This window comes from Ranitomeya imitator, chromosome 5, assembly GCF_032444005.1.
Source record: "Ranitomeya imitator isolate aRanImi1 chromosome 5, aRanImi1.pri, whole genome shotgun sequence".
NCBI lineage: Eukaryota > Metazoa > Chordata > Amphibia > Anura > Dendrobatidae > Ranitomeya > Ranitomeya imitator.
Genome location: NC_091286.1, coordinates 626926121 through 626941629, shown reverse-complemented (window position 1 = coordinate 626941629; position 15509 = coordinate 626926121).

Sequence of the window (15509 nt, the reverse complement as noted above, 5' to 3'; positions counted from 1 at the left end):
AGGTACCTTTACTTTCAAAGCGTCATGTCAAGGCTCGTCTACAGTTTGCTCATGATCACTTGGAGGACTCTGAGACTGACTGGTTCAAGGTTCTCTGGTCTGATGAGACCAAGATCGAGATCTTTGGTGCCAACCACACACGTGACATTTGGAGCCTGGATGGCACTGCATACGACCCCAAGAATACCATCCCTACAGTCAAGCATGGTGGTGGCAGCATCATGCTGTGGGGCTGTTTCTCAGCCAAGGGTCCTGGCCATCTGGTCCGCATCCATGGGAAGATGAATAGCACGGCCTACCTGGAGATTTTGGCCAAGAACCTCCGCTCCTCCATCAAGGATCTTAAGATGGGTCGTCATTTCATCATCCAACAAGACAACGACCCAAAGCACACAGCCAAGAAAACCAAGGCCTGGTTCAAGAGGCAAAAAATCAAGGTGTTGCAGTGGCCTAGTCAGTCTCCTGACCTTAACCCAATTGAAAACTTGTGGAAGGAGCTCAAGATTAAAGTCCAAATGAGACACCCAAAGAACCTAGATAACTTGGAGAAGATCTGCATGGAGGAGTGGGCCAAGATAACTCCAGAGACCTGTGCCGGCCTGATCAGGTCTTATAAAAGACGATTATTAGCTGTAATTGCAAACAAAGGTTATTCCACAAAATATTAAACCTAGGGGTTGAATAATAATTGACCCACACTTTTATGTTTAAAATTTATAAAAATTTAACTGAGCAACAAAACTTTTTGGTTTGTAAGATTTATGCATCTGTTAATAAATCCTGCTCTTGTTTGAAGTTTGAAGGCTCGAACTTATTTGCATCTTATTAAACCTGCTAAATCTTCAGAGGATTGAATACTACTTGTAGGCACTGTATATATACACTTACAGCAGTTAGAAAATTGGGGTCTTGCTCAGTATTTTTTAAGTATGTATTTCTAAAGGTGCTAATGACATGAAATTCTCACCAGATGTAACAATCCACCCACGAAAAAAGTATAGAACACCCTTACTGAAATTTAATACTTTGTACAAAAGCCTTTGTTGATGACTGCTCCAAGATGCCACCTGTATGGAGAAACTATATGCATGCATTGCTCAGGTGTTTTTTGGCCCATTCTTCCACACAAACCCTCCTCAAATCCTGACGCTTCTTTTGGCTCCTATGCGTTTCATAATCCTGGTAGATGGCAATAGGTTTTATATTCAATTGTCTCTGTACATTTGTGCATTTATCCTCTTGCTTCACAACCTCCCTCTCTGACCCCATCTACTCGCTTTCTCATCCCTATCCTCACCGGTCACCCATGTCCAGCAACATGGGCAACCCCCCAGAAACCTCGCACACCTAGACACCCACACGCTCTCTGACTCTATTCTACCACTGGCATCCATATCCTCACAATAATAATAATAATAATCTTTTTATATAGCGCTAACCTATTCCGCAGCGCTTTACAGGTTGCACACATTATCACAACAGACAATGCCTCTAGTTTCTACAATGCCACTTTTGCATCAGCCTTCCACTCGGTCGCCCCATCATGCATAGCAGAGTGCGATAAATCAATAGACAACCCTGGCACAATAACATAGCTAAAAAGCTTTGACAAGAATCCAGAATTACAGAGCGGCGTTGGAAGAAAACGCATTCGCAAGATTTCACGGCAATCAAACAGGCTCTGCTAAACAGGCTTACTTCACATCCCTTGTATCTTCCTTATCCCACAACCTCAAACAGTTGTTCAACACTTTTAACTCCCTCTTCCACCCATCACTGCCCCCTCTGAGTTCCCTAATCGCTGCCGAGGACTTTGCCACGCACTTAAAAAATAAGAGACCAAACAAGCCAAGTCTTTGTCGTCCGACCACCACAACCCCTTTGAATGCCAGACCAATGTCCTAACCCCATAACTTCCCTCTCAAAAATCACTGAAGGAGAGCTTGCTCATCTTCTCTCCAAATTACACCTCACCACTTGTGCGCTTGACCCCCCCCCCCCCCCCCCCCACCTCCTCCTCACTACACTAATCCTATGCCTAACCCATCTCTTCAACCTATTACTAACTTCTGGTGCCTTCCCTTCTGCTTTGAAACATGCCACAATCACACCTATGCTCAAAAAGCCATGACCCCAAACACACCTCCAGGCTGTGTAAGGGCTATTTGACCAAGAAGGAGAGTGATGGGGTGCAACACCAGATGACCAGGCCTCCACAGTCACCAGACCTGAACCCAATCGAGATGGTTTGGGGTGAGCTGGACCACAGAGTGAAGGCAAAAGGGCCAACAAGTGCTAAGCATCTCTGGGAACTCCTTCAAGATTGTTGTAAGACCATTCCCGGTGACTACCTCCTGAAGCTCATCAAGAGAATGCCAAGAGTGTGCAAAGCAGTCATCAGAGCAAAAGGTGGCTACTTTGAAAAACCTAGAATATAAGACATAATTTCAGTTTGTCTCACACTTTTATGTTAAGTATATAATTCCCAGTGTTAATTCATAGTTTTGATGCCTTCAGTGTGAATGTACAATTTTCACAGTAATGAAAATGCAGAAAAATCTTTAAATGAGGTGTGTCCAAACTTTTTGTCTGTACTGTATATGCTGATGACACTCAGCTCTACCTCTCTGGCCCAGATGTCACCTCTCTGCTGTCCACAATCCCAGAGTGTCTATCAGCCATATCATACTCCTCTCACTTCCTCAAACTCAATGTGGACAAGTCTGAACTACCGTATATACTCGAGTATAAGCCGAGACCCCTAATTTTGCCACAAAAAAACTGGGAAAACGTGACTCGAGTATAAGCCTAGGGTGGGAAATGCAGCAGCTACTGGTAAATTTCAAAAATAAAAATAGAAACCAATAAAAGTAAAATTGAGACATCAGTAGGTTGTGTTTTTGAATATCAATATTGAATCAGGAGCACCATATAATGCTCCATACAGTTTATGATGGGCCCCATAAGATGCTCCATACAAAATACGCCCCATTCAATGCAGCATAAAGGTTGATGGCCCCATAATATGCTCCATAGATTATGCCCAATACAATGCTTTATTTAGGTTGATGGCCCCACAATATGCTCCATAGATTATGCACCATATGCTGTTGCTGCGATTAAAATTAAAAAAAAAAATCACTTAACGCTCGTCGCGCAAGCCCACGGCACTTGCGATATTCACCGTCCCTGTTCCTTCGCGCCCTCTGACCTGAACGTCACAGGCAGAGGACGCGGAAGAGGGTGCGGCGCCCAGTGGTGGAACGGGGTCAGGTGAATATCTGAATGCTCGCTCTCCCCGTTATACTCACCTGCTCCCCGGGCGGTCCCTGGCAGCTTCTCACTGTCAGATGGTCTCCGGGCACCGACAGCTTCTTCCTGTGTTCAGTGGTCACATTGTACCGCTCATTAAAGTAGTAAATATGCTGCTTGACCCCTATGGGAGTGGAGTCCATATTCATTACTTTAATGAGCGGTACCACGTGACCACTGAACACAGGAAGAAGCTGCCGGAGACCATCGGAGATGTATGGACCGCGCCAGGAGCAGGTGAGTATGTGTCAACCGCCGCTCCCCCTCCCACACCGACCCCCCTGGGCAACGACTCGAGTGTAAGCCGAGAGGGGCACTTTCAGCCTAAAAAAAATAGGGCTGAAAATCTCGACTTATACTCGAGTATATACGGTAATTATCTTTCCTGCATCTCGCACACATTCCCTACCTGATCTATCACAATAAATGAATTCACAGTTTCCCCTGTCCCAGTAATTGCCTCGGAGTAACCCTCAACTTTGCCATGTCCTTAAACCGCACATCCAAGCTCTCGCCACCTCCTGTCGCAAAAATATTTCCAGAGTCCGTCCTTTCTTCAACCCTTACTCTACCAAAATGCTTGTGCATGCCCTCATCATCTCCCACCTCAACTACTGCAGCATCCTCCTCTGTAGCCTACTTTCTAACACTGTCGCACCCCTCCAGTCAGCACTTAACTCTGCTGCCTGACTAATCTCTCTTCTCGCTACACTCCTGCTTCCCCTCTTTGAAAATCCCTTCACTGGCTCCCAATTTCCCAGTTTAAACTACTAACACTGACCTACAAAGCCATCCATAACCTTTCTCCTCCGTATATTTCCGAACTAATCTCTCAATATCTTCCCTCACGTAATCTCTGGTCCTCCCAAGACCTCCTCTTCTCCTCCACGCTTATTCGCTCCTCACCCAATCGCCTCCAAGACTTCTCCCGAATATCCCCCGTCCTCTGGAATTCTGTGCCCCAACACGTCCGGTTATTCACTAAATTTGGATCCTTCAAACGAAACCTGAAAACCCACCTCTTCAAGAAAGCTTACAACCTGTAATGACCACACAACCACCTCAACACCATCGGAGCTACCGCAACCCTTGACCTACTGTCTCCTTCCCCATAATCCTGTAGAATGTAAGCCCGCAAGGGCAAGGTCCTCACCCCTCTGTACCAGTCTGTCATTGTTTGTTTGTTTACTGTAAGTGATATTTGTTGATGTAACCCTGTCTCGTACAACACCATGAAATTAATGCTGCTATATAAATAATAATAAATACCGTATCGTATGTATATTAGTTCTCCCAGCTTTTCCCAGGCTTGTCTAAATGTTGTCGCGCAAACTTTAAACGCGCTTGATCATGCTTTTCGTTCAACAATGGAGTCTTCCTTGATGAGCGTGCATACAGGCGGCCATGGAGGTTGAGTGCATCACTTAGTTTTATTTGAAACAATTGTACCTGCCGATTCCAGTTCTTTCTGTAGCTCTCCACTTGTGGTTCTTGGACAACTCTTCTGATAATTCTTTTCGCTCCTCTTGAACCAGCGGATAGTGGCATTATTGCTTTCTCAGTACTGTCAGACTTCTGGTGTTATGACTTTCCATGGCTTTTTACACCTCTTCATTTGTTCAATACTGTTTCCTGTGTAATATCTCATTACTACACATACCGTATATACTCGAGTATAAGCTGAGGCACCTAATTTTGCCACTAAAAACTGGGAAAACTTATTGACTCTAGTATAAGCTGGTTATGCATTGTCTCCTCATCCCTATACTGGTATGCATGGCTCCTTATCCCTGTCCCTGTATGCATGGCTCCTTATTCCCTTCCTTGTATGCATGGCTCCTTATCCCCTATCCTTGTATGCATGATTCCTATAAAAAACACATCCTACTTACCTTTCCTGCGCGCCCTCACTGCATCTCGCTCCGGTGCCAGCAGCACTTCCGGCCAAGCGATCACGTGTCCCCGCTCATTAAAGCAATGAACATACACTCCACACCTATGAGAGGGGTGAATATTCATTAACTTAATGAGCTGGGGACACGTAATCGCTCGGCCGAAAGACTGGCACCGGAAGGAGATGCAGGGAAGGTAAGTAGGCTGCTCTTGTAACTGTGTGCGCTGTAAGACAAATGAATATTCACTGCCAGTGCAGTGAATATTCATTTCTCTTTAGCATCAGGCACAGCTACAGCCGCAGCTGCTGGCTCCTACCTCTGTGACCCGCCGCTCCCCCTCCCGCGCTGTCTTTCTGGGACAATGACTTGTGTATAAGGCTTTTTTCACACTTCCGTTGTTTGGGGTGCGTCACAATGCAGTGAAGTGACGTATTGACGGATAGGGGACAACGTGTGCAACGCATCCAGTGTTATGACGGATGCGTCAAAGTAGTTCCTGCCTGCATTTTCAGGTATGAAAAAAATCCTTCCGCGCATGCTCAGAATGAAAAAACGGTATACGTCGCTGGATTCCTGTGTTTGACGGTCAGCGTCGGATCCTGCATCCATAGGCTTCCATTGTAGCCAGTGACGGACAGTGCAGAAAAAACGTTCCTCTGAATGACCGCTATTTTCCGACAGATCCAGTGCATGACGGATGAAACGGATGGCCATCCGTCACAATCCGTCGCTAATACAAGTCTATTGGAAAAAACCGGATCGTGCAGAAAAATTTGCAAGATCCTGTTTTTTCAAAACTCGACTGATTTTGACAGGAGAGAAAAGACGGAAGTTTGAAAGAGACCTAAGCCGAAGGGGGCGTTTTCAGCACAAAAAAATGTGCTGAAAAACTTGACTTATACACGAGTATGTACGGTAACGTATGTACATCTGCGGTTTGCTTTCTTTGCCTGTGTGGATTGGATTGGTTGTTGCCTTCATCTGGTGACAATTTCATGTCAATAGCAACTTTAAAAATAGATTTACCGTACTTAGAAAATTGGTGACATGTTAAATACTTATTTCACCATGTGTGTATGTATTCCTTAATTTTGAAAAATGGCAAACTAACTTTAATTTAAAAAGTGCACTTTTTATATTGCCTTATACTGCACATTGCTGCTTGTTGCATTTCTTCTCAGGGTATGTGCACACGTTGCTGGTTTGCCTGCGGACACTGAATCTGCATCTCTTGGCAGAAAACGCAGGTAAAAATCCAAGCATTTTTGATGTGTTTTTTGTGTGCCGATTCAATGCTTTTTGATGCGTTTTTGATAGCTAAATAAAGATCTATTATTGAACAAAAAATAAGATTTGTGATGTAATTTCTTGTCCAACCTCCTCTTTTACATTTGTCCAACCCACACTCCATTACACACATATACAGATATGGGATAGATAGAGCTATAGATAATATATATATCTATATCTATGTATAGATCTATCTATCTATAGGTCTATCTATCTAAATCCTATCTATAGATAGATAGCTAGATAGATATGGGATAGATAGAAGGAATAAGATAGATTATCTCTCATTCCTTCTATAGATCTATCTATAGATATATCTATAGATAGATATATGAATAGATATATCTGTATATCTATGGTTAGATAAATCTATGGATAGATTTATGGATAGTTAGATATAGGGATAGATATATCTATCTATAAATATATCTACAGATAGATATATCCATATCTATAGATCCCAAAGGCAACTCAAATCCACGCATATCCCAAAGGCAACTCAAATCCACGCATAGATAACACCAAAGGCTGTTTTAAATGTGGAAATTGCAAGGCCTGTGCCTCGATATTAACAACAAAGGAATTCTCAAGTAATGTAACAAATAGATCTTATTCCATACGACATTTTATTAATTGTCGCACGAAAGGCGTTGTCTACAAAGCAAACTGTGAATGTGGGTTGGAATATGTGGGAAAAACCAAAAGGGAATTCCGCAAGAGAGTGGGGGAGCACCTCCGAGACATCGCTAATGGAAGAGAAACTCCAGTGGCAACCCACATGAATACTTTCCATCAGGGCAATCCGAAAAAAATCACTTTTGTGGGGATAGACAGAATTTTGCCACCAGTTAGAGGAGGGGACTGGGATAAATTGATCCTCCAAAAAGAAAGTAGATGGATCTTCTGTCTTAAAACAGTTCAACCATTGGGACTGAACGAATTACAGCCCTATAGCTGTTTTCTTTAGTACCCATATATATACTTTTTTCCCCCCTTCACTTTCTTTAAACCCCCCCCCCCCCCCACCCATATACCTATACTTCTTTTTTCAAACACAGGTTATAGGGTCATTTAGGGAGGGAGAGCCACCGATGAGTGGGGGCGCCAAGGCGTGAGGTTTTTTAGGGTGCCAACCCCCGCGTTAGGCAGGTGTCTAGTTATTAAAATATATTTCTAGGCACATTTTTCTCACTTGTCCCCTATTACCAATAATTAAAATGCTGGGATACATTCCCTTACATGTTCATTTTGTTGTGTTTTTCCTCCCTAACTGTCCTATTATAGGGTTTATAGGGACAGGTATATAGGGCTAGCCGCCGTTGAGTGGGGGCGCCATATGCGCAGGGTTCTTTCTAGGGTGCCAACCTCCGCGTTAGGTAGGACTCAGGAGTGTAGGTCTTTTTCAGTAAAAAGGGTGTAATAGGGAGCCTTCTTTCATTCCCTTTTGTGTGTCAAAATCCCGTAGGTCGGTGGTGTCCGGTACTTTTTTAATACTTTAATTCTTATTTTTGGTATGCCCACATTACGTTGGGGTCTCTATATATCTCTCCTCCTCATCGCTCAGGAGGGTGTCATATTTAGTGTGTCTATCTTGATGCATCATACTTGCCTCAGCGAGCCAGGTCTACGTAGTTCATGGTAGTAACCAGAGTAACACTGTACCATATTAGGGGTGGATGGGACCGATGTTAAGATAGTGGTTCCATCTGTTCATGCACTGTGCCCGTTATACATGCCTACTATATACATTGGTGCATTACTATAGAGGCACTTAATGCATGGGTTACAGACTGTATAGAGGTCTTGTTTAATTGACATGCAGGTATGGAGCATATATTAATCCGGTGCCAAGCGGCACACGATAATGAAGTGGAGCGCTTGCGTTCCATCTCCATGACATTCGGCGTCCCACAGCTTGTACGTAGGCTCCGATATACCGGAAATGCTTCGCGCAGTACAGGAGACGCGTCACACGCCGGGGGTGGAGCCTCAATGGCGCGCCTCCGTCAGTGCTTTTAAATCACAGATGGGGTAAGTTCTGTAAGCGGCAGTCTTCACTCCCCTGATGAGTCCCACTAGGACGAAACGCGTCGGGAGACGCCATACATGAATGAGAGGCAGGCTCACCCTTCTGAGAGATACGTTAACTCTCCAACTGTGGGTGAGATCGATACAATATATGATTGCTCCTAGTTGCAGAGTTTGCATACATTGATGCCCGAAGGTAACAAGGGTTGGAGCAATAAAATGGTGACCACACTGTTGTACCCACTGAGGGACGCTCTTGATGTATGTTCATGAGGTAGCATGGTCCCGTAATAAGTGCAATACCCATGGCCCCTTCACAGGCTATGAATATCAGCTCGCAGCTGTCTGAATAGCCTTTACTATTAAAATAGGGGGACTCCCCAAAAAAATGACGTGGGGTCCTCCTATATTTTATAGCCAGAAAGGCTATACAGACAGCTGCGGGCTGATATTCATAGCCTAGAGAGGGGCCATGGATATTGCCCCCCCCCAAGCTACAAATACAAGTCTGCAACCACCCCAGAAATGGTGCATCTGTATGATGCGCCAATTCCAGCACTCAGCCTCTCTCTTCCCATGGCGCTGTAGCAGTGGCATATGGGGTAATAAGGGGTTAATGTCACCTTAGTATTGTAAGGTGACATTAAGCCCGGTTAATAATGGAGAGGCGTCAATAAGACACCTATCCATTACTAATCCTATAGTAGTGAAATGGTTAAAAAAAAAAAAAAGTATTTTAATAATCTTAATTCACCATACTTACAACCACACCTAATTCCTGCGACGCCCTTGATCGCCTGCAAAAATAAATAAACCAACCATATACTCCCTGTCCGATGCAGTCCAATTAATAACGAGTGTCCCACGACTATCTCCCCTATAGAACAGTGACCTTGTGTGATGTCACCGCGCTATAGGGACTCCAATGACACTGACAGGAGACAATGGCTCCTGCAGTGCATCACTGAAGAGGTTACTTTAGTTCACTCTCTCGCTTTATGGCAATGACAGTGTGGAAGGATACCTTCCGTCATTGTATCACGGAGACCCTGGAGAGCGGTCGCATCAGCTGATGTGACAGTTCTCCACGGGAGATCGTCGTGGGACAATCGTATTAATTGGATTACGTCGGACACAGGGAGTATATTGTTGGTTTATTTTGTTAATTTTTTTTCAGGTGAGCGAGTGCTTCGGGGACTAGGTGTAGATGGTTAGTATGAACTATATATGTATTGCATATTTGTGTGTGTTTTTTTTTGTTTTTTACATTTCAACACATTAGCCGGATGATGGGACTACTACTGTCTCATCATTGGCTAATGTGTCAATCACTGTCACTGTAGCAGGCATAGCCGGATGGGACTTGCAGTCCCATCAGACGATACCTACACACATACACACACACAGTCACTGCCCACCGCAGCGTTTCTCACACCCACATCTGCAGCAAACCTGCAGATCTTTTTTAACATTTGAGGTTTTGCTGCGGGTTTGACTGACTCAATGGGTGCAGAAACGCTGCAGATCCGTAAAAAGAATTGACATGCTGCGGCAAAATACACCTCTGCGTTTCCATGCGGTATTTTCCGCAGCATGTGTACAGCGGATTTGGTTTTCCATAGGTTTACATGGTACTGTACACCACATAGAAAACTGCTGCAGATCGGCAGCGTCAAAAACGCCGTGGATCCGCAGGTAAATCTGCAAAGTGTGCACATAGCCTTACAGAATGCCAGCACTTGGGCTGTTGGTGCATGATGGTAGTTGTAGCTTTCTCGTACCTGCAGCACCACAGGTTACAGACCCATCACTGCCTGAAAGAAGTCTTATTACAATATCTAATAAGTCTCATTTTGTACATACAGTACAATGGAGAAAATAAGTATTTGATACACTGCCGATTTTCCAAGTTTTCCCACTTACAAGAATGTAGAGGACTGTAATTTTATCTTAGATACACTTCACCTGTGAGAAACAGCCACAAACACGTATGATTTAGAAATCCTACAATGTGATTTTCTGGATTTTTTTTATCTTTAGATCCTGTCCCTCACAGTTGGTGTACCTGCAGTAAAAATTACAGACCTCTCCATTCTTTGTAGGGGGTGAAAACTTGGAGAATCGGCAGTGTATCAACGTTATTTTCCCCACTGTGTGGAGGTTTAGTAATTTTCTGCCGAATATGTAATTTTTCGCGACATGTCTGTACTTTCGGCTTTCCATATGTTGTCTCGCTTGGCTGCCCTCCTCCTGTCATACTATTAATCACTGTCTTCTTTATCATTCATTTTTGAAACATGACAATATTTAGAATCCATAAACTTCTTCTTCTGCATTTTTCCCAGGATCCAAGTATTCCTACATGGCAGCTGTTTTTGTAGCGAATCTTACTGCCTAGTTAAAGGGGGGAAAAAAATTATATTTAAAGGGAACCTGTCATCCCCAAAATCGACAAAGAGCTAAGCCTGCCAGCCTCAGGGGCTTATCTACAGCATTCTGGAATGCTGTAGATAAGCCCCTGATGTATCCTGAAAGATGAGAAAAAGAGGTTAGATTATACTCACCCAGGGGCGGTCCCGCTGCTGGTCCGGTACGATGGGCGTCGTGGTCCGGTCCAGCGTCTCCCATCTTCTTACGATGACGTCCTCTTCTTGTAGTCATGCTGCGGCTCCGGCACAGGCGTCTTTCATAAAGGTGACTATGTAGACAGCTGTCTTTAAAGGGAACCTGTCACCCCCAAAATCGATGGTGAGGTAAGCTCACCATCATCAGGGGCTTATCTACAGCATTCTGTAATGCTGTAGATAAGCCCCCGATGTATCCTGAAAGATGAGAAAAAGAGGTTAGATTATACTCACCCAGGGGTGGTCCCGCTGCTGGTCCGGTACGATGGGCGTCGTGGTCCGGTCCAGCGTCTCCCATCTTCTTACGATGACGTCCTCTTCTTGTAGTCATGCTGCGGCTCCGGCACAGGCGTCTTTCATAAAGGTGACTATGTAGACAGCTGTCTTTAAAGGGAACCTGTCACCCCCAAAATCGATGGTGAGGTAAGCTCACCATCATCAGGGGCTTATCTACAGCATTCTGTAATGCTGTAGATAAGCCCCCGATGTATCCTGAAAGATGAGAAAAAGAGGTTAGATTATACTCACCCAGGGGTGGTCCCGCTGCTGGTCCGGTACGATGGGCGTCGTGGTCCGGTCCAGCGTCTCCCATCTTCTTACGATGACGTCCTCTTCTTGTAGTCATGCTGCGGCTCCGGCACAGGCATACTGATCTGTCCTGTTGAGGGCAGAGCAAAGTACTGCAGTGCGCAGGCGCCGGAAAGGTCAGTGAGGCCCAGCGCCTGCGCACTGCAGTACTTTACTCAGCCCTCAACAGGACAGACAAAGTACGCCTGCGCCGGAGCTGCAGCGTGAAGACCAGAAGAGGATGTCATATGATGAAGATGGGAGGCCCCGGACCGGACCGCGTCGCCCATCGGATCGGACCACCCCTGGGTGAGTATAATCTAACTTCTTTTTATCTTTCAGGATACATTGGGGGCTTATCTGTAGAATGCTGTAGATAAGCCCCTGATGCCGGTGGCGCTCACAGCAAGCTGGCATCAACAACCATAGAGGTCTTCAATAGACCTCTGGTTGTCATGCTGACGCCCGATCACGTGACTGGAGTCAGCGATGCACACATTTCTGTCCCGATGGCCGGAAGCGCTAGTTAAATGCCGCTGTTAGCGTTTGACAGCGGCATTTAACTGGTTAATAGCAGCGGGTGAATCGCAATTCCACCCGCCGCTATTGCGGGCACATGTCAGCTATACAAAACAGCTGACATGTCCTGGCTTTGATGCGGGCTCACCGCCGGAGCTGGGGTTAAAAAGGTGCGAGGTCAGATAGGGGTTAATCAAAACTGCAGCAAGCAACTCAGTAAGTGACACATCACTGGAATCAAGGTCTTCTATATTATACTCTCAGTGTAGCAGAAACCTGGTGACTGATTCCCTTTTAATATCCAGGCTGTATACAGTGTCATCCAGTATGGGGCTTACATTGCCACATCATGGTGCCTTGTGAAGACCAGTATACATGCTGTACAGTGGTGCATGTGACCATCCTCCCACCTCCTCCTGAGGCATAAAGTGATAAATCCTTACAAATGTAAGGATTAAATCAATGAATTGGATATTAGGCCATCTTCCTCTTTAAGGATCCTTTTTTTAATACAATGGTGCTTGTTTATGAGAAGAATAACTTCACATCTCTTCTGCTTCTACTTGCCAGGTGCCTTCGAGGCAAGAAACCATCATATTTTTTGTTCTGTAGCTGAAGCACAAAGGTTTCCCTGTTTTCAAATTTGTATTGCTTTATTTTATCCAGTCTTTGTACACTTTGTTTGTTTTTAACCCCAGACCCTAACATCTATATTTTTGTTCTTGACCAATAATACATCTAATGGTAATTGGTGAAAATGACTGTCGTGTCTAGTTACTGACCCGATGCCCTCTGTTTATCTCCTGCCTCCACTGAGGCACATAATCCAGTTTCGATCCTTCTGAATCCAGGATGTCCACCGCAGGGGCACAATGGCAATGGAAAATCAGAACCACACCTCCACAGCACATGGCTGGCATGGGTTGGCATAGTTCTGACTTACCACTGTGCCTCATGACCCTGCGGCGTCCAACTTGGATGGAAGACTACCAGAATTCCTCAGTCAGCGGAGGAGGCAAATGGAAGGCACCCGGTTGGGTGACTATACAAGACACACTTATACAGTGGGGGAAATAAGTATTTGATCCCTTGCTGATTTTGTAAGTTTGCCCACTGACAAAGACATGAACAGTCTATAATTTTAAGGGTAGGTTAATTTTAACATTGAGAGAAAGAATATCAAAAATAAAATCCAGAAAATCACATTGTATAAATTACATACATTTATTTGCATTTTTGCAAATAAGTATTTGATCCCTCTGGCAAACAAGACTTAATACTTGGTGGCAAAACCCTTGTTGGCAAGCACAGCAGTCAGATGTTTTTTGTAGTTGATGATGAGGTTTGCGCACATGTCAGGAGGAATTTGGGTCCACTCCTATTCTCAGATCATCTCTAAAGCATTAAGATTTTGAGGCTGTCACTTGGCAACTCGGAGCTTCAACTCCCTCCATAAATTTTTTATGGGATTAAGGTCTGGAGACTGCCTAGGCCACTCCATGACCTTAATGTGCTTCTGTTTGAGCCACTCCTTTGTTGCCTTGGCTGTATGTTTTGGGTTATTGTTATTATTGTCTTGCTGGAAGACCAAGCCACAACCCATTTTTAATGTCCTGGTGGAGGGAAGGAGGTTGTCACTCAGGATTTTACGGTACATGGCTCCATCCACTCTCCCATTGATGCAGTGAAGTAGTCCTGTGCCCTTAGCAGAGAAACACCCCCAAAACATAATATTCCCACCTCAATGCTTGACAGTGGGGATGGCGTTCTTTTGGTCATAGGCAGCGTTTCTCTTACTCCAAACACGGCGAGTTGAGTTAATGCCAAAGACCTCAATTTTTGTCTCATCTGACCTTAGCACCTTCTTCCAATCACTCACAGAATTATCCAGGTGTTCATTGGTAAACTTCAGATGGGCCTGCACATGTGCCTTCATGAGCAGGGGGACCTTGTGAGCACTGCAGGATTATAAACCTTTACGGCGTAATGTGTTACCAATGGTTTTCTTGGTGACTGTGGTCCCACCTGCCTTGAGATAATAAACAAGTTTCCCCCCTCCGAGTAGTTTTCGGCTGATCTCTCACCTTCCTCACGATCAAGGATACCCGACGAGGTGAGATTTTGCATGGTGCCCCAGATCAATGACAGTCATTTTGTATTTCTTCAATTTTTTTACTAATGCACCAACAGTTGTCTCCAGGGGTGGATTAAGGGTAGCCAGGGCCCCGGGCTGTTCAGACACTGTGCCCCCCCCCCCCCCCCGGTCATGTGACGGGGGTCATGTGACGGGGGTCATGTGACAGGGGTCATGTGACGGGGGTCATGATATACCCGAACCAGATTATTCCAGAAAAATGGCCAGGCCCTACTCTACTGTAACCTATTAAATATTTGTTAAAATCTGCAATACAATTTAGGTATATTTTGACCAATAATATCACATACAAGAAACAAATACCACCGCACCATGACCAGACCACAAATTACAACCACAGTGATCGAATAATATCACATACAAGGAACAAATACCACCGCACCATGTCAAAACCACAAATTACAACCACAGTGATCGAATAATATCACATACAAGGAACAAATACCACCGCACCATGTCAAGACCACATATTACCACCACTTGGTGACCAAATATCACATACAAGGGACAAATACCACAACACCATGTCCAGACCACATATTACCACCACATAGTGACTGAATACTACAATACTGATAAGTAAAAAACAACAACACAATACTATCACCATAAGTGCCAGTATTCACAGGAGATCTGTACTTAGTATGCAGTGTCTGTGTAGAGGTAATACAGAGATCACTGGTGGTATTATACACAGGAGCTCTGTATATAGTATACAGTGTATAGTGTCAGTGTATAGGTAACACTGACTCACCAGTGACGTCTCTAGGTGAAGTCCTTCATCTTTCATCCAGCACAGACCGCCATCATTTCTTCCAGCCAGGACTCGTTTCTGCAGAAAATAACACAGTTATCTCGAGCTCCGCTTGCAGAACACATTACTTAATTTTTCACAACTTCTACATTACACCACATGAAGAAAAAAAGGCGATATAGTGTCACTCTGCACAGTAACAGGACCGACCCCCATTTAAAACAGTATACTCAAAAAATAAAATAAATACATCACTGCAGTAATAATATCCCTTAATTAGCCCCTATGGTAATAATATTCCCCACCCTGGCCCCGTGTGTCTCATTCCTGGCTCCAAGCCATATGTTCTCGCATCCTGCCCTCAT